Source organism: Apus apus, chromosome 1, assembly GCF_020740795.1.
Source record: "Apus apus isolate bApuApu2 chromosome 1, bApuApu2.pri.cur, whole genome shotgun sequence".
Classification (NCBI taxonomy): Eukaryota; Metazoa; Chordata; class Aves; order Apodiformes; family Apodidae; genus Apus; species Apus apus.
In genome coordinates this window covers 150,758,220-150,778,218 of record NC_067282.1, presented here as the reverse complement: position 1 = coordinate 150,778,218, position 19,999 = coordinate 150,758,220, and positions in this window count along the sequence as shown.

Genomic DNA, 19,999 nt, shown 5'->3' with positions numbered 1-19,999 from the left:
AGGAATATCTTCAACTGCTGATTTCCTGTTGAAGGCAATGGGAAAAAGAGAAAGACTGACACTAACCGTATGGATGCTGCTGCTGCTGCACGAGGTCCTTAAATTTCATATGGTTTGCTTCATAAGGGGAGGCAACATTTGAAGCCATCCTTTGACCACCACATTGAGCTCCATTGTGAGCAGGTGTTTGTATGAGCCTGGCAGTCAATTGTTCTCTATGCCCCTTGACATGCCAGCACTGTCACTCCAGCAGGGGGCCAAAGCTGTTCCCAAATTCACCTATCACACACATTTACAGTCTTGGCCTCTGACTTGGCCTCTGGTAAAGTTACAGAGATTGAGGTGAGGGGAAGATTCAGGTTTCTCCTTAGGGTCTCAGCAGTTTGGGACCACAGAACAAAATCTTCTATAATCCACTTCACCAGTAAGTTTCTGAGACCTGTTGTATGCATTTCTTGAGTAGCTTTGAGATTAAACTTCAGCCAAATTACTATTGGGAGCAGGGCCAGAAAATAGATCACTCATGGATTACTAGTGCAGACATAGCTCCTGGTGCAGAGGTGAAGTAAGCAGAAAGTGTTAGACTGAGTACCACCAACACCTAGGGACTGCAGGAAGGATCAAGGACACCCCTGAAGAACATACCACAAAAGTCCCCACAAGGAAACACCTTTACACTCTGTAAGAGTCTGGTTCAACCTGCAGCCTCCTAATCACAGCTAGTCACTGATCATCTTTTCCTGTTTCAGGAAGCAAACAAGGCCTGGAAATATGGATCCTTCCTTCTGTCCTGGCAAGTCACCTAATAAATCAAGTCTTAATCTGATCCTTGCTCCTGCTTTCATGGAACCAGTCTACTCCTTCCTCTGAGTTTCTGCAAGTCATCATTTTTGCTACCACTGTGCTGGCTCTTCCAGCAGGAAGCTCCCACAGCTGCAGTGCAGAACACACAGTTAGTTAGGCTGTATTGCCCTGCCAAACTGGATCACCCTGCCAAAACAAGGCCCTCAGCCAAACTTACTGGTATCAATAGAAATAAAGACTTACTGGGTTGCATAAGCTTTTGGGAAGACCAAAATTCTGTTGCTTTTGAGCTCTTCAGTCACTGAAAGGTGAAAAAGAGCAAGTGAGATGATGGAGTCTGATCAGCTGCCTAATACTGGCCTGAGTTAATTTGTGTTTGAGGTAGAACACATCTGTAAGAAGACACCAGTTTTGATTTAGAAATAGTATCCTACCAGCACACAACATGTAGGAGTCAAAGGAGAATATTAGCTCCAAAGGTGAAGGAAAATTATGGAGTGGAATCAAAAAGCTCACGTATTACATAGGATATCTTAAAAAAATGTAAAACAATGCCAAATCCCTAAAGCCAAAAGAACTATACTGATTCATGCCATTGTGGGAATCTGAGTCCAGACTTTTTCTTTGTTTTTAAGGAAAGCTTTGCACTTCATTGTAGTGCTGCTATTGAGAGAACAGGTGGGGGGTTACATTTGTGGAGCTATGATGAAGTGTGCTGTACTTTGTACCTGATAAGAATAATGTGTTTATCTATTAGGTGGGTGGAAGAGAAGATTTATGTCCTTAATTATGCATTTCCCCTGCTTTTATGTATCTGGTGTTTTGCAAATGACAACGTTGTACCTAATGCAACTTTGCTTAATTACCACCTGTTTTCTACAAAACCAGTGAGGACATGAATGTTCGAGGTACTTGCCTTCATGGAAAACCTGAAGGGGTAAAAATGAACTGCTGCATAGCTAAAAGGACAAAGGAATGGTAGTTAAAAATAAACTGGAAGAATGCTAGATGTTGAGGCAGCTGCTGGTTTTGCCGGAGAGAGACCAACTCCCCTCAATTATTTTGAAGGAGTAAGTATTATTTATTCAGTGGCTACTTTTTTTTTTTTTTTAATTTAAAAATCCAGTTAATTAATCAAAGATATTAGACATGGTACAATTTACTAAGTTGGAATAAAAACATGTGTTTTTTTAGGATTAGTGGTATGCCTCATACATTCAAAACATGAATGGACAAGGTAGAAGCAGTAAACAAACAAGCTGGCTGGGTACAATTAGCAATCCAACTGCATTACTACAAGCTTCACCACAGGCAACCTACGAATACCCAGGACCAAGAGTAATGTCTAGCAGCTGAAATACGTGCTTTTACTGCTCAGATACCTGAAGTAGTTCCTTATAAGAGAGCCTAGGTGTTTCCACAGTACTGAACCTCAAAGAAAACAGTCTCCCTAAGAGGCAGACAGCCCAAGGGCGCAAAGGAAAATATGCAAGGAGACACAAGAGAAATTTGAGTTAAGCTCAAGTAAATTTGATTCACTGTAAATGCCACTACAGATGAAGGTCTTCAAGAAGGGTGCAAGAGCAGGCAGGACCTGGTGGATGAGCTCTGTGCAGGCTGGATACACCCTTGGAGGAAAACTATAGTGGCCATTTTAAGCAGTATTCATTTCAGATTAGTTGGTGACTTGCTGGCAAGACAAAGAGGTTGTGTGGGTTTCTTAAAGAGAAGGAAGTGTTTTCACTTTGCACAACCCACTTGGGGCATGAATTTCTTCCATAAAGCCCCAAACAGCCTGTGCAAGTGTTTATTCTTTTGTTCTCTTTCCCTCTTTTGGCAGAAGCAGTTAGAAGGCATTTTTCTTGACATTACTCTTTGTCAAGAATAACAAAGTCCTGTGTATAATTTCAGACATTGAAATGCAGCAACAAGGCTTGATAGACAGAAAAACAACAACTGGTACATGATTAAATTATTGCAATCAATCATGCTAAGGGATCTGAAGACAGTGCTGGCTAGCTCTTATCTGATGCATGTCAATACAGCTCTGTTTGAGCTTCTTTTCTATTAACATGAAGGTCCTCTTTCTTCCTTCTGGCAGCGTCAAGTAATACAAAATTGGCAGTGTAGGGGGGGTCTACACAGATTCTGGGGGTCTGTGCCTCTAGTAGAGGGGCTCTGGTTTTCCTGGTCAGTAGAGCTTGTACATTTTCTGCCGCAGTTTCAGCTGTGAATGTGTTCCTGAAATTCACTTGTCACACTAAGTTTTCCATGCTTTGTTTCTGACCAAAGATAAATCTTTATCTGATGTCTAAAATGTATTACAGAATTCTCAAACCCACAGTTCATTTAATCAACATTAAAGATATATTTGGTTACTTTAATTAAAAACTGTTTTTACGTGGCACTCGAGCATTTAGCTAGAACACTTAACTTCATCATGCTCAAGTGATTACTCAGAGTTTTCATCCAAGGTGTCTAGGATAGGTATTGTATTATTCATATTACAGCTAATCACTTTTTGGCAAGTATAAAACCTCACATTTGTTAGCACTGTGATGCTAACACTGACTCCACAAGAAGTTTCTACTAGGCACTCTTCTTGTGACTACAAAATTCTCAGGGGTTGCAAGGGAAAATGAAGGAGTGATGTCTAGACTGTTGTGTAGGCAGACAAGGACATGGGCTCCTAGCTGAGTTAGGAAGAAGCAAGCCAGCTCTGATCACAAACTGTGAGAGTGTTACCAGGGCCCCAGACCTGAGGTGATACCGCAGGACTCTTGCAAAGATACATTTGTTGGAGGGCAGCAACCTGCTAAGCTATTGTGGTTATCAGCAATTTAATCCTACATCACCCCTGAGTGATGAGGTCATGCTGATCTCTCAATGAGGAATGCTGTTTTCTCTGTAGCAGGCTGGGTTTGGTAGGTAGTCCAGCTCTTACAGCTGGACTGTGGGCTTGCAAAGTTTCTCAACAGGCACAAGTGAAGGGGGGTATGGACAATATCAGAGAATTGATGGCACTTATCCAGGGAACTCTCTCTGTTCCTGTGGGAATCATTGAAATCCCAGGGAAGCCCCATCAGACACACAATTCTGGTTAGCAGCCAGGCACTGCTACCTAAAATGAAAAATCCATGCAAGGCACGGAGAGGAAAAGTTAATGTAATATTAAAACTAGAAATATCCATTCTGTCAAACAAAATGCCCTGCTGTTTGATCCCATTTACTGGAGTGAGGCTTTATATCAAGGCATCTTGGGTTTTAAATTACATGTCAGATATAATTTTGCACTGTGGACATGAAATCTGGGACTGTCCTTTAAGGGAAGAAAAGAGCAGCTAAGCTCAAAATGGCTGACTAATAGTGAGCTCACTTGCATAACAGTTCCAAATTTGGCAGCTGGCCACAGCTGTGAATGAGGATTTGGAAAGTGGCCATTGACACTGACAGCAAAGCCCGGCACTGACTCGGTACCTCCATCTCTCTTGGAAGGCATCCCTGCTTTCCAGTGGCTGCTGCCAGGGGGGCCCAGGAAGCTGAGCACCTCTGCGCTTCCTTTAGGATTGCATCATGGCACCTGCAGTGAGCTCATTTCAGGGAGGAGCCACAGTGTTTGTGAAGAAAAGGTCTTTTGCACTTCACATGCAGACAGAGGAACAGGAATCAAGTAATCACACCTCGGTGTGGGCTTTCTGAGTTACTTTAAAAGTTTTCGGCCTCTAAGCGTAATAGCACAAAATCACCTTTTCTTCACTTTCTTGTGGAATACCACTTCAGAACTTACTTATTCAAAATCACTTCAAGAGGTTTTCTTCTTCTTACAAGCCATTTGTCTACCTTATTTTATTATCCAGTCTTATTGTGTTCTTACTAAAAGTGTGCCTGTTGGGATGTGAAGGAAGCATTAGAGTCTGTGTTTCTATTGTTGTAGTTTCTGTCTCTCTTTGCCTGAATTTTCATGCCAGAAGAAATTTTAAGGCTGATTATCTACCTGAAGTGATATGATGTGAAGATTCAATCATTCTTTTCTCTAAATTAAAAGTGTTGAATATCTAGAATAGAAGGCAGTCCCCATGGGCAATTTTTAATTAAGTTTTCTCTCACTGGTTATCATCCGTACCACACTAATGTCTAGAGATCTCAATGCAGATCTGGGCTGCATAGTCCAAGGTGCTGTATAAATCTAGGGAAAAGGATTAATCTCATCTGATTTTAGCCATCTGAAAGTAAAGCATTTATGCTGAGCTGGTTGAAAGGTTTTTATACTTTACAGTGTAAAAGACAGCAGCAAACCAGCCCATTCTAGGACACATATTTCAGAAAGGTGGGATGAGTCTTTTGGGAAGAAACTGTTTTGATGCCTTGGTCTTTGGATGCTCCGATGCTAATCACCCCCGCTGTGTGGAATTTTTCACCTTAGGAGGAGACAGCCCTTAGCCCAAATGAGTTTCAGTTTCTGCCACAAACAATGGGGCAAGAAGACCATTAGAAGAACAGTACCAAGGGGTGAAATGAATTGCATGTTTCAAAGTAGAGAGGGAGAAAGAACCTCTTAGCCCAGTGTTGAGTCATCAAGGACTTCAACAACTATGCAAGCTGGAAACTCAAGCAATAGCTGCCTGGGTCAGTGAAGATGAAAACTGGTCTCTCCAGTTGGAGGTGAAATCCCAAAGATAATGATTTGCAATGGTTTCTACACACTCATGTCTTACTTTGCCCATGAAGGAGGGAGAACTTGAGGAAGCCTTGCAGATTTTTGCTAAGATCATCACTTCTTTCCCTGCAGGAAGCTTTTCACACCAAAATTAGTTTTTGGCATGTAATTGTCCAAATAAAGCCTCTGATTTTGTCACAGTCTGATATCTGCACCAGGTACTCCATCCTCAAAAGCCTGTCCTTGACAGGCTTTTAATCAGATGAATGGTCAATTATTGAGTTGGATTGAGTGAGTTAAGAACAATGGATCATTCTTTTTCATTTTTACTCTCTCTTTCTATTTACACATTGTCTGGGAATAGATGAGGATTTCCTCAAATGTATTTGTTATTTGAAATGATTCATGCATTTTGCTAGCAAATAATTCTTAGCTGGTAGATTGTTCACTAGCAATTTGTTGAGGATATTTGGAATGCATGCAATGTTGGTTAGATACATAATTCACTTCATATTGTTACTGTGCCCTGATTGTATAATTTATGTAACAAAATACAAGGCAAATTATGAATTTTACAATTGCTTGCACAATGAGAAATTTACTCCCAGTGAATATTTGCAGATTCAGTCTCAACATTCATTTTTCATGACCATTCTTTCTGGCAAAGCTGCTTTGCTAAAATATTTCTGGTAAGTAAACATCAAAAGGATCTTAAACACACACAAAAGATGGGGGAGAACAAACAGACATGTTCAGTGGAAAGCAATGGCTGGATTCATCCAGGACTGCTGCTGTATTGTTCTGCCCAGTCCTTCATCTCCTTGCTGGTCTGAAGATTGAAAGTGGCCATCAGTGGAAATGAAAGAGAGTGAGAAAAACTTCCTGTCAGTGTGAGCCCATCACTGGCTCAGTGATTCAGGACTCCAAGTCACACACAGGATGGCTGAAGCAGAGATTGTCCCCACCTGTTGTCACTGCCCTTTTGAAAGGTCTCCCCTCCACAGTAACCTTGTTCTTTAATTAATTTACCCAACATATAAATTCACCCCCTTGTTTATTTTTTTTATTAATTTCTCCCTTTGTACTCTGCATCAGGACCAGCTGGGCTCAGGACATCACAGGCACTCTGTGGCTACCTTTGGGCTCCCCAAGTGTGGAGGTGGCATTTCTCTGTCTGCACAGACCCCATGTTTAGGAAGGCTTCAAGAGAGAAAGGGAGAAGAGGCATTTGGCTTCCCCCTGAGCTGAAGTGAAGCTCTAAGGATGACGGGACTCTAAGCAAGCCAGGCTCATGCCACGCTGCCAGCTGCAGTGCGGAGCTGACAGCTTTGGAGCAATCCCTTGAGAAACTGGAGGTTGCTGGCTTGGGATTTGTTTTTTTAATTCCCTCTCAGTTGAGCTCTACCAAGTCACTCAAGCGAAGTATAGCAAAGCTTGAAAGCCCTGAAGACATTATTTATTTACTTTTACAAATCCTGCAATAAGTCAGTTCAGTTGTTTTGAGGTTGGTTTATAATCCTTGAGAATTTTTTGCTGTTTTTTCCACTCCTGTTAGCTGGAGAGTCCTTTGGTTCTAGCCTCAGAGTAGCCTAGGTAACACAGTGGCTAAAAGTCATGCCATTCTCTTGAAATGCTAAGTTTTCCTACCTGCTGCTGGCCTCCTGCTGACCCATGGCGAGGCAGAGTGGAAAGGCTGGGAGAGATATTGCATTGATCAACCCCTAAGCTAGAACCAAGATTTTCAGGCAACCGTTGCCATTTGTTTGTGCCCATGTATGTCCATTAAAAGCACTGATCTGATACTGAGCTACCAGAGAAAAGTAGCCCATATACAGTTAAACCCCAGCATTGCTAATTCTGAACACAATTTTAAAAGCCACTTCCTAATGCCTGGGAAACCCAGTCCCGCGCTGCTGCTTCCTCCATTTCCAGAGGGTTTAGTCCTGGATTCTTTCCTTCTGCAAAGCTGGTGGTATGAATGCAATCAATTTTTATTGTGAGCAAAGGAGCCTTATTTGACCCTACCTTCCTAGACAGGGCTAATTCTGGGCTAATTTCTCACTTTGTGTAACAGTAGTGAAATTGGGGGAATTGAATCAACATTGCAGTTGCCCAGATGTGTCCATCTGGATGATTGAAACGTGAATCATGTGCCTTTCTGGGCTTGCCACCCCACACAAGGCTTCACATTTACATTGCTCATGCCCTTCCTTCAGTGATAGTCCCTCCGTGGCAGACTGCACAGCATGGCACACACTGTTGGTGACGAGGCAGTTGGTGCAGAAACTGATTTCCTACCTCCTTAATGGAAATACATAAACATGTATGCTCCAGACATGGAAGTGAAAGAGGACAGAATCTCTTCTGCTAGCTTGCACAGAGCAGCAGCAACCTCCCCGTGCAGTGGCTGCTCACTCTGTACACGCCTGGCTGCAGACTTTAATTAACTTTCCTGACTGAGCAGAGCCGTTGCTAATGAAGCAGCTAATTCTGAGAGCAGGGGGCATGTTCCATCACTTAGTGCATTTGTGTGATTCTAGCATCCCATAATACCCCATTTTCCTCATCAGTTAGTTCCTTTTCTATTTGTTATATTTATAACTCTAGCTCTCTCCTTTCCCACATGGGTGTCTGTGTTCTGGCTTCAATTACATTTCTGCAAAAATCTATCTGAGCTGGATACAAAGGTCCAGTTCAAGATTTACCAATATCTAATCTCAGGAGAAAAGTGCCATGTGAATTAGAAAACCCCAAACTGGATTTATGTGCTTACTTGGAATTAACACAAGTCTCTGAATGAGATTTCTCCCCTTCCTCAGAATGGATTCTGTCCATAACTACTCTGACAAAAAGAAAATAAACTAGGTTTTTTTCTTGTTGCTGTTCACCATTTGCTATTGTCAAGACACCACTGCTGTCGCCAGGGAGCAAAGGTGGTGCATCCGACCGGAAGTTTAATATCTGATACAGCCTCTGGCTGGGTCTCCAAATAGATGTAAACCTCTCCAATGTGGCATCCTGACATTTTTTTTCCATTGCTTTGGGTTTTTTTGAAGTGCATGTTATCCTCAAGCCAGCTTGTCCTAGAAACTTCAGATGAAGTTTAGTTGAAAGATCTTGGAATCAATTCTGAGAGAAGGAAAACCTCAGAGGGAACGTACTTCTTGGAAACTCAAAAACTTCAAAATGACACAGACTCCAGAAGATATTGAAAGATTGAGCAAAGGCTGAAGGGAGTCCATAGTTCCAGCTGAAGAGACATGGTTGAGGTAGTGTCTTTCACTCAGAGAACAATCTTTCTGCCAGGCTATCCCACCACCTCCATTTCTGCTTGCTGCACTCTGTCAGCCATTGCCTCTTGCAGGCAGCTCTGAGAAGCTCCTCACTGTTACTGACAATGCAGGAACATTCAAGGCAATATCCAGTTTTTGGGAGTTTGGGTTAAAAGGTGGACTTTACCGTACACTCTGCTTAGGTGTCAGAGATAGCAGGGACCAAGTTAGGAAAACTGATTACATGTCTCAGCACCCAGCAGCAGGCATTAGGTGGCCTCTTGGAAGCCACATGACTGTGAAACCTCATGTGGGAACTTTGTGAGCCATGGCCTGGAGAAAAACTTCCACAGACCCATCACCCTCCCTTATCACTGCTCTCCCTTTCACCCAGGGAAGAGAGCAATGAGAAGACACCTGCTACTGAGTTGAGGAAATAGAAAAAGTTTGGGCTGGCAGGGGAAGGGATTGAAAAAAGCTGCAGTTGGTTCTAGGGAACAAGCTGGATCCCAAAGCAAGGCAAGAAGGGAAGCTTGAGTTGGAGATCCACAGGCAGCAGGAAGGGAGGCAGTAATACAGCTAGCTGTTTGCTCAATTAATTATCATTCGTTTAATTTGTAATTTAGAAATGAAATGATTTTTTGCGATTCATTCTGAGGAAATTTCCCGAGGTGCCAAGTGCAGTTTGCTATAATGAAAGATGATATCCTGTGATTAGAAAGATGATTATTGCACTATGGGCTGAGCGGGCTGTTAAGGCAAGGTGAAGTTTAGCAGTATATCTCTCTAGTCTTAAACCCAGCCTACTTCTCCTTCAGCGGGATACAAGCTGTGGGAGACAGGCTGGCTGGGGTTGCTGCCTGCCATTTGGTGGGTCGTGTGAGACCAGCAGCTCCATGCTTTCTTGAACAACGTTGTGACTCTCTTTGATTTCTGAAGCTGAAGACACTGCATGAGAGGGCAGGAAGGACAGGAAAAGTGGGAAGTGTGAAAAATGTGAGAAAAGTAAGGAGGGGGCAAATGAAAGGTGAAGCAGCCAAGGCCGTGGCAGGGAAGAGCTGTGCCAGAGAGTCTCTGTGCCAGAGGCAAAGGAGAGGGCACGCACCATGTCCATCACAGCTGCCAGGCACAGAGAAAGGCTTTTGTGTACATCAAGGGCTTGATGACTTTTTGCAAAGTTCATATCCTTCAGATAGAGGAGCAATAGAAAAATAGGACAAGGAAATCCAAAAACACTATTTGAGGAATGTCTTCTGTATGTTGTGACTTAGGGCTCAGTCCCACCGGTATTGTTGTTTTGTTGTTGTTGTTGTTGTTATTAAGAAAGGAAGAAGATCTAATGATCTAATGATCTAATGATCTTTTTTGTCAAGAACTGAGGAAGACCTGAGAAGAAAAAGGACTTACACAACAGCTAAAAAAGCCAGAGCCTGATACTGGTCTTGGTTTAAAGCTTACTCATGCTAAAAAAAAAATAAAATACAAGTGCCAATAATGAAGTGAAAACAAATATGAAGTACTGTGTCATCTTATTAACCATTACCAAAACTGTTTTGTTTTTTTTTACTTTTAACTGTGTATTGACTGTATTGATTCCAGCCTTCTTCAAAGCAATACTCTGTTCAAAGATACTTACATACTTTACTAATTTCTCATTAGGGGAAAAACATACTGAAAGCAAATATTACCTCTGGTATATGGAAGTTAAAACATATACTTCAAGATTATGGTTTTTTGTCCTGCACATTTTTGTGCAGAAGGAGAAGTATTGCTGCTAAGCCAGAAACAAGAGGTATTTTTAGCTGCTGAATATTAAAATATCAGTGAGTTCCCTATCTTTCCTGAAAGCATGGAGAACATAGAAACATCAGACTGTATTAAAAAGGAGATATCTATTAAAAACAGGCATAGGGCTAGAAGGCACTAACAGATCCTGCACCATCTGAGCTCCAGCTTTGTCTCACGTGTAGACGAGGTGTATTAGCGAGCTGGATCGCACGGGGTCCTCTAGTGACAGAATTATGTACTGCGAGTCCATATAGGATCCGCAAGGAATTAAAAATCACTCCTGATTAGAAAATAGCAAGGTCATGATTACTATAAACGAGGTAGGCTAGTCAGTAACTTCCAGAAGTGGACTGACATCCTTAGGCACAACTCTGAGTGCCCATTTTCTACCTGGGATAAAGAATCATTTGGTGGCAATAGCCCTACACTCTGTGTATCAAAGCAGCATTTGCATCTGGGCAGAACAATTTCTTACTCCCATTTTAAATGAATTTAGCTCACTACACAGGGGAGAGTTGGAGACAAGCTGAACCCCATTATTATTTACTATTTACATCATTACACTTCCAAGCTGCAGTAAATTGAGAAATCAGGGTTTTGTCTGGCTAGGAACTGGAAAACCACAGACAAAAAGGCCGTACATCTTCTTCCTTGTTAGTTTGGGGTTTGTTGTTGTTTTGTGGTGTTTTTTTTTATTCTCCCCTCTTAGCGCTCCTCTGGGAAATACACAGGGTAATAACCAGAAGCCATATCTCTAACCTCTCTGAAGTCAGTTTTTTTTGTTCTTGTATAAGGCCAGTAGTGTTTGGAAACCTGAAGCTCTGGGTTTCAATATAAGAAGTGAGGTAAAAGTGCCAGTGAATATATTACCAACAGGTTGGACAAAATAGTGTAGAGTTTGTGAAGAGAAGTGTATCTAGTGATTTCTGGCTGGAAGCCACAGAAACTGTCACCCACTTGGAGCTACAGCTCTGGTTTTACTGGTGCTGATGCTTTCAATTCCCAAGTATTTTCTTAACCACTCCCCACACTAAATCATAGAATCACAGAATGTTAGGGGTTGGAAAGGACCTCTGAAGATCATTGAGTCCAAAGCCCTGCCAGAGCAGGACAAAAAAAACTAGGGCAGATCACTCAGAAAGGCATCCAGACAGGTCTTGAAAGTCTCTAGAGAAGGAGACTCCACAACCTCTCTGGGGAGCCTGTTCCAGTGCTCTGTAACCCTCACAGTAAAGAAGTTCTTCCTCATGTTGAGGTGAAACTTCCTGTGGTTGGGTTTGAATCCACTGCCCCTTGTCCTATCACAGGGCATAAGTGAAAAGAGCTTGTCCCTGCCTTCTTGATGCTCAGCCCTCATGTATTTATATATATTAATTTAATCACTCTCAGTCTTCTCTTCTATAGACTGAAAAGCCCCGGGTTTTTAGCCTTTCCTTGTAAGGCAGGTCTTCCAGTCCCTTAATCATCCTCGTAGCCCTTTGTTGGACTCTCTCAAGTAGATGTCCCTCTTGAACTGAGCAGCCCAGAACTGGACACAATACTACAAGTGAGGTCTCACCAGGGCTGAGTAGAGGAGGAGGAGAACCTCCCTCGATCTGGTGGACACACTCCTAATGCACCCCAAAATACCATTGGCCTTCTTGGCCAAAAGGGCACATTGCTGTCCCATGAATAACTTGTTGTCCACCAGGACTCCAAGGTCCTTCTCCACGGAGCTGCTCTCTAGCAGATCACCTCCTGGCCTGTACTGGTGCATTTTGTTGTTCCTTCCCAGGTGCAGGACTCTGCACTTCCTCTTGTTGAACCTCATTAGGTTCCTCTTTGCCCAGCTCTCCAGCCTGTCCAAATCTCACTGAATGGCTGCACAGCCTTCAGGTGAATCAGCCAATCCTCCCAGCTTCGTGTCATCAGCAAACTTGCTGAGAAGACACTCTGTCCCGTCATCAAGGTCATTGATAAAGCTGTTGAACAGGACTGGACCCAGCACTGATCCCTGAGGGACTCCACTAGTTACAGGTCTCCAGCTGGACTCTGCACCATTGATCATCCAGTAACGAAAGCCCAGAACTGTGTTAATCTGCTTCACTTGCATTTTCGAGTTCATGGCTTGCTCAGTTTTACTACTTTTTGAAGTGTACTTTCTACAGGTCAGGTTATTCAGAGGAGTAGAAGTGAAGACTGACTGAAAAGGACACTGCATAGGCAACAAGAAGCCAGATTTCTGTGTGCTGCCCCTCCAGTCCTGTGAAGAGGAAATCAACTTTCTACTTGAAACACACAGAGAGTGTGTTTCAAAACAGATGGAGATGACTGGCATGACCTGCAGGGAAATGGGTGGCACAGGCCTTGGCACTATTTATATTGGCACCCAGTGCCTCTTCAAGTAGACTCAGGTGACTTTATAAATGAAATACTGATGTGTATGTTGCTTATATTGCAGTTTCTGCCATTTCTAGCCAGTTGCACTTTCTAGCAGCTACTGCTTACTACAGGTAGCTTTTCTATGTTGGGTAACAACTTTGCTAAATGTCTTCACCACACCAAAGGATAAAGTAACCTACTCTGTTCTTAAGAGATTTAGCTTGTCTTCTTGTGCCTCTGTTGCTTATTGGTTTAAGAATTGATCACCGCTCTTTGGGCTCTATTGTGTAGGACACAAATTGCACTTCAAGGTAATTGTAGGTGACATAGAAAAGAAACTTCTCAGAGAGCCAACATATGCTTCACATGATGTAGGAATGTCTCAGAAGAATGAAAGAAGAGATGGGCTGGATCTGAGCAACAGAGGGCCTGGCTGAGCCTCCTTTTTCTGATGTGCCCAAGAGAAGATGCACGGTGTTAAAGAAACACAAAGCCAGCACACAGCAGTGTCCATGCATGTCAATAAATGTGTTGAGACTTCCTAAGGCAGAAGCTGCACCCAGAATGCTGATTTAAATAGTGATTGGTGCACCAATGAGGATGCACAGACTTACCCTTGGCCAAATCCCCCTTCCTCTACTAGGCAAAGTTTCCACTCTTCGGTAGTACTTGCTGCCTCTGAAAGCTTCTCTTAACACCCAAGATAAATGGGAGACAATAAAGCTCAGCTTTTATAACACTGTTCATACAAAATGGACCCTTAAGCACTTTACTGAGTTAAATCACAGTTACAGAAATAAATAATGTAAATTTAATTTTTTCAGCTTAAATGAATTCTCTTTGTTTTACTGCTACTGTCTAATTTGAATAAGTCTTCCCCTTCTCTTTTAGTGCTATTATTTAATATTTATATAACAGTGATGATCAGAGGTCTCAATAAGACTGATCTAGATGTTGAAAAGACTGAGTAGTCACACATTATGCTCCTCAAGAGCAGATGCTGCAGAGACAAATTTTGCTTTTATTGAGGTCAATGGCAAAACTTTAATAAGTTTCACAGAAGTCCTTAGAGAGACTTTGTCCAAGTATGGATACCTGATGTTCCTCTTGTCCCTAGTCTGACTGCAGGTGGGACCCTTTTGGTTTTAAAGAGATGAAGAGGATTTTCTGGATTTTGTACCAGGAGATGCAGCAATTCTCAGCTCTTGCTAAAGGCACAAGCACGGCAGCAAGGTCTTTTACACAAAGCCAGCAAACTGAGGACTGATGAAAACCTGACCATGGACACAGTGATGAGCTCCTTGAAAATCTGGTCAGAATAATGTGTGCAAAGGACTTAAAAAGTGGGATGTCAGTGGCTGCAGAGCCCTGGCAGAAAGCTGTCAGGAAGCAAATAAATGAACATTGAAATGCTCAGCCTCTGTGTAGCGAAGTGGCCAGGGGCACAGAGAAATATGGAGATCTGTTTGCTAGAGGATTGGGCACGAGTATGTAGTGGAGAGGAGTGAAATCTGGTTCAGACACGAGACTTGTTGGGGCTACAGGGCTCACATGTACAAGCCTCAGTGCTTGAATCAAACCCATTCTTTAATTCCTTGATTTTTTCAGGAGTGGTAACTTTTGGCTCCCTGCAGTTTGCTCACAGAGCTGCAGACTCCTGAAAAATTGCTTCAAGTGTACTGACCCCTCTATTTTGAGCCAGCTTTTAACAGTCCCTTAGAAACAGCAGTGAGCCCCAGGGGACCAAAGCCTGCAGGCTGCAAACTGCTGTCCTAAATACTCCTTGGGCTGTTCTGAAGTGCCAGCTTCCCCAAAGATGCAGAAAATCTGACCTTAGCAAAACCTTTCTATAGAGGCAGACCCAGGCAGAAAATAAAACTTTTGGATGGCTCCAGTGAAGTAGTACAATTTCATGGTCTGCAGTCAATATACTGAGCACCAGACCCACTTCCTTAGAGCAAAAGCTGCTCCCTATTTGTTTCATCTTATCACATGTGGACAACAGCCAAGTCTTATGCCCAGTGGCTTTTCACAGACCTTATCTACCTCTTCTTCTTCATGTCTTTCACCAAAATCTGGCCAGAAGTTTTTCAGAAGAAGATTTTTTTAATTATTATTATTAAATAAAAGTGTGCCAGCAGACTATTGATTTTCTAACATTTTGAGGGAAAACAGGTTTCCTGACATCTTCCTTTTCTTCTGGCCACCCAACCATGAAATGCTGCAGAACCAAGCATCTGCTAGCTCTGGGAGTTTCAAAGGGAAACTGCTCAGAGCAGGCAGAGCTCTCCTGAGTAGGCACCTCAAAACCCTGATGTTAATTCTTCAAGTGGCTCAGGAAGCACTACTGATTTTACTGAGAAAAATCACTATACCTTAAAATTTTGGGAGACTTGTCCTACACTGGTCATAGGGCTTGAACGTAATGGATTGCCTTGTGCTGTTAATCTTCACATTTAAGCATCCACTACATGATGCTTGCATAGTGTCTGATCATTCCTGTAACACAGTTGCACTCATTTTATGGTCTTCTACAACTTGCTTCCCTTTCCTCCCCAGCATTGCTCTGTTCACACTTTTCCACCAAAGCTCTCTCAGATTGCCGTTCTGTTCTTCTCCCTGAAAAATCTTCTCCAAAAGACCTGTGCCAGAATAATGCTTTCCAAAAGCTCATTTCCCTACATTGCTCCAGACAAACCTTTGAAACATACCATGATGTTGTAGAAAAGCAGAGAGCAGAACGAAGCCTGTGAAGGCGCTTGCCCTTGCAGATCTCTGCAGATCCTCTGTTGCTGTCTATTGCATTTCCCCAGAGGCTCCTCTCTGAATGACAAACAAGCCAAGGGACAAGACACAGTTGAAAAGAACAAGAGCTCCCAGAAAACCCTTAGGGACCTTTCCATTGCTGCAGAGAAGCACCCTCCAGGAATCAAAAGAAAACTTCTGAACACCCAGACAAAAGTGCCCTGGGAGACTTTCTAATCAAGCAAGGCTTCCCTTAAATGTAAAACTCTCTTTAACCCTGCTTGAGGTGTTGTTACAAGCCCTAAGGTTCTTTGTGCTCCAGCCATTAGAAGACAAAGCAGAGGCATGTGGCCTGGAGAAGCTTCCACTTGCTTAGTGAAGGAAATACAAGGAATTTTTTCCTTGGGCATTCCAAGCAGCTTTGACCAAGGGAACATTTTTCAACTAACTTTGATTGTTTCAGGTGCAAACTCAACACAACACCCAAACACAGTACCAGAATTTTACATATGTATTGAAGCCCTACAGGAGTCAGGAGAACAACAGCAACCATTCCTTTCAGAAACTCATGGCTATGCAAGACTTTTTTCTTCCTCAGGAAAATATTCTATAGCAATTTTTCAGCTTAGTGCATCTTGCTCTTGGGTCACAGGTTTCCTACCAGCCCACTCTTTTTCCCCGCCTTTGGTACCTCCTGTTCTCATCCAACTTTTCTTAGTAATGTTATTGCCTCTCTGAGACACTGTAAAATATATTATCTCACTGCCTGAAGCTGGAGAAGAAGAGTGAGACAGGAATCCTGGGCTATGTGGCAGGTGCTGTGGGAAAGCCTCTGTAGGAGAGGCTCTCAGGCTGCTCTGCTGTACCTGGACTGCTGTCTGAGTTCCTTGAGCTCTGGCAGCTTTTGAATCTCTGTGGCCTAAGCAGTCTTGTATGGGTTCATGTGCCTGAGGACAGCCCACACCACCATGCCACTGCAGGATGCTTTTCAGCAGGGCTCCTCTGAAGCTGCTGCCCTGCAGGATGGCACAGCCCCTCTGCAGTGCAGTGCCACAGCTTCTCTCCCACTGCAGGATGCTGCAGATTGTGGCTGTACATGAGAGTCACGGGGTGAGAAAGAGGCCAAAGCAGTGTGAGAGAGAGGTCAACTGTGCAAACTGTCCCATGACATGTGTGGCTTGGCAGTGCTGCAGAACTCAGGAAACACACAGATGGCAGCAAGCACCAGCTGGTCCTTGTGGCCCTGTTCCCTCTGGACCACGTCTTTTTTTCAAACCTCAGGATACCAGGAAAGACTCAGATGCACTGTTTCTAGTATTTCAGGCTCTCCAGTTCATGGTGTTGTTGCTCTGACTGTTAAGTCAAGCAATGTAATTATATCGAATTTCTTTTCCATTATAACCTCTAATAGGGCAATATTATGGTTCCTTTTGCCACATTCTCAGGCACGTATAGTATCTGGAGTGCAGGAAATAAAGACATAATTCCATCTCTGACTTGGTTGCTTTCTCTCCTTAATATATTCAATATATGCCTAATGTAGCTTTTATGTTCAAAAGGAGTTCATTAGTTTACAAATTAGCAGCCTAAAGTGAATTTTGCTACCACTGAGTGACTTCCCATTCCTGGCAATACATCTATTTGGATTTTTCTGGTTTGGGATTGTTGTTTATGAAATATAAGTGAGATGAATCACTCAGCTACATAAACCATGGTAATTTCTTCCTCTTACAGTCTGTTTTTCCCCACACACCTCGTGCCGCTTTGAAACTCAAAACCACCCCATCATTTTACCTTCAGCCAGAAGAAAATGTGTCTTTTCCTCTAGGAAATCAGTTGAGCTTGGGAGAACAAACTGATGGTGACAGTGCACACTTTACTTCGGCAAAAGCTCAGGAGCTGCATCTAGTGTTTGTATAATTGCCACAGGCCTTCAGTGGCTTGCAAGGTGTGAGGCTAAAAGATCAATGTCTCCAGATTCCTCAGGTGTGAAGAGATACCCCAAAAACTGAATGCCCAGGAGAAACCTGAAGGAAGTAGATTAAATTTTAAAATAACCAAAACTAATGAGGCAAAGCTATGCGTTTGCCTGGGATTACAGACACCAGTTTGATATTGCTGACAGCCTGTCTTCAAGTTCCACTCATGTCCTCAGAGTTTAATTAGTGTTATGAGCTCCATTCCTATCCACATGAGAAGCTCTGATGCAAGGAAGACAAAGTACAGGAAAGTGCTTTGTGGAAAGAAAAGAAAAAGTTTTACTGAATTTCAGCAATTTGGCCATAATGTCCTCTGGGTAATTTTTTTCTGGGTAATAAAATGGAGAAAATGAAGAAGAAGAATTATCCAAGGCAGTGAGGGGTTAAAAGCAGAAGATGCACTTCTCTCTTAAGCGTGTTCTCAGACCAGTCCTGCTGCTGTGACACCCCAAGTCAGCGGTTTGATGGAATAAAATCAGTGGGAACCATGAACCCCCAGCATGTTAGTACTACACCTTCCTTCAAAACACAGAGGGTGCCAGATGCCAACACCATGACAGCAGTTTGCTGGAACAAAACCAGTGGGAATCATGACCCCTCAAGTAAAAATCTCCCAGAGGTTTTTGCCTAATTAAAATGACTGCTGTCTTACACCTGCCAGGCCTTTTTTCTCTGCTGGTCTCAGTGGATTGGATTGTCTCTCAAAGAGTTTCTGTAGCACAGCTGGCCTCTTTTGCTGGCTTGAATGGCAACAAATAAAATCCTCCCTCTTGAGCTCTGGAGAAACAGCAAGTAATAGTGTCCCTGTGGTGGGGTGAAATGAGCCTTCATGGCACAGAGTCCTCATCCCAGGAAGTTGATGCTGTGTATTTCCAGCTCTGTGGCATGTGCTTTGGCAATCCTGGGAAACAGAAGAGATAAGGAGACCATTTAGGATTCCCAGGGCCTGATTTCATCTATGTTTAGTCATCTGAAAGGCATTTAGTATAGTTCTCAATCCTTCTGTTGTAAGCAGAGACTGAGCACCGCATCCAACCACTTACCAAATCCTTTCCTGTACCCTCCACAGCTATTGCAGCCAGGCATAAACTGCCTTCAGAAAGTGGTAGCACTGTAATATACTATCAGAGGGAACTGGGTAACGTCATGAAGCAGCAGAAGTACAAGTAGACAGAGGAACCCTGGAGAAACAGCTTTTTAATTCATCTGAATTCTTTCTACGGTCAAAATATAGTGAAGATGCTTGCAGTCATTAAGGTGCCAGAAAAACCACCACAGTGACATCTCTCTCTCTCTGGTTTTGGTCTCTGTAACTATGTTGATGTCACTGAAGGCAGAGTCTTGGACAACATACCAGTTCAAACTATAAGAGCTTGAGTGGATAGTGGATACTTTTTTTTTTTTTTTTTTTCCCCCCCAGTAAAACTGCTGCCTCTAAAAAAAATTCCTAAGTGATAACAAGTCTGAAAATCATACCAAAATATGATTTAGCTTTTAAATATTTAGCAAACCTGCCCCAGCATTTGCTGGGGTGTGCATGAGTGTGACTTTGTAGCTCTGCATGCCTCAGGGGTGTTGCAGGCAGGAAATGAAAGGTGATGCGACTTCAGCAGTTCCCTGGGAATTCAGTTTATTAATCCTTCTTGCTTCAAGATTAGCAAAAGGAAGATTTGGTTTTTTGCTTGTTCATTCTGTTCAAAAGTCAGAGTGTAGAACTGGGACAAGATGTCAATCAGATGTCACTCCAATCTCTCTAGGCATTTCTATGGGTAGTCCCTGAGTTTGAAAGAGTTAGTAGCTGGAATGATACCATGCAAAAAAAAAAAAAAACCAAACACAAAACAACCAAATAAAAGCCATTTCTGATCTGGTTGTATCACCATCTCTCAGGAAAGCTTCAAACCTTGGATGCAGCACCTCAATAATGGAGCTCTATGGCTCTTTAAGCAGGCCTGGTTTGTGTCCAGCCAAACCAAAGGGGGCATCCATGTGACTACACACATTTCTACAGACATACCTTACAATGATCAACATTTTGTTTACCTAGAAATTTTCTTAGAAATAGAATGTGAGAAACTAGGAAATGTGACATATGCCACATATTAGGGAACGTTTTCTCACAGTAAAACCAGCAAGGAATGTAGTGCTAGGGAGCTGTGGAATAGAGGCTGAGATAGTGCCTTTTGAGGCTGTGTGGTGATCAGCTCCAGGCATTTCGAAAGCGGTCTAGATATCATCCACCAAAAGCTGTCTTAAATCCTAGGAACAGGTCCGGAATGGGCAAGGTGGCTTTTAGAGGCTTCTCCTAACCTTATTTTCTCTGGACATATTATAAATTGTTATTTTATAAATTATATATTTGTTATAAAATGGTTGAGTGTATCTGCTCAGTG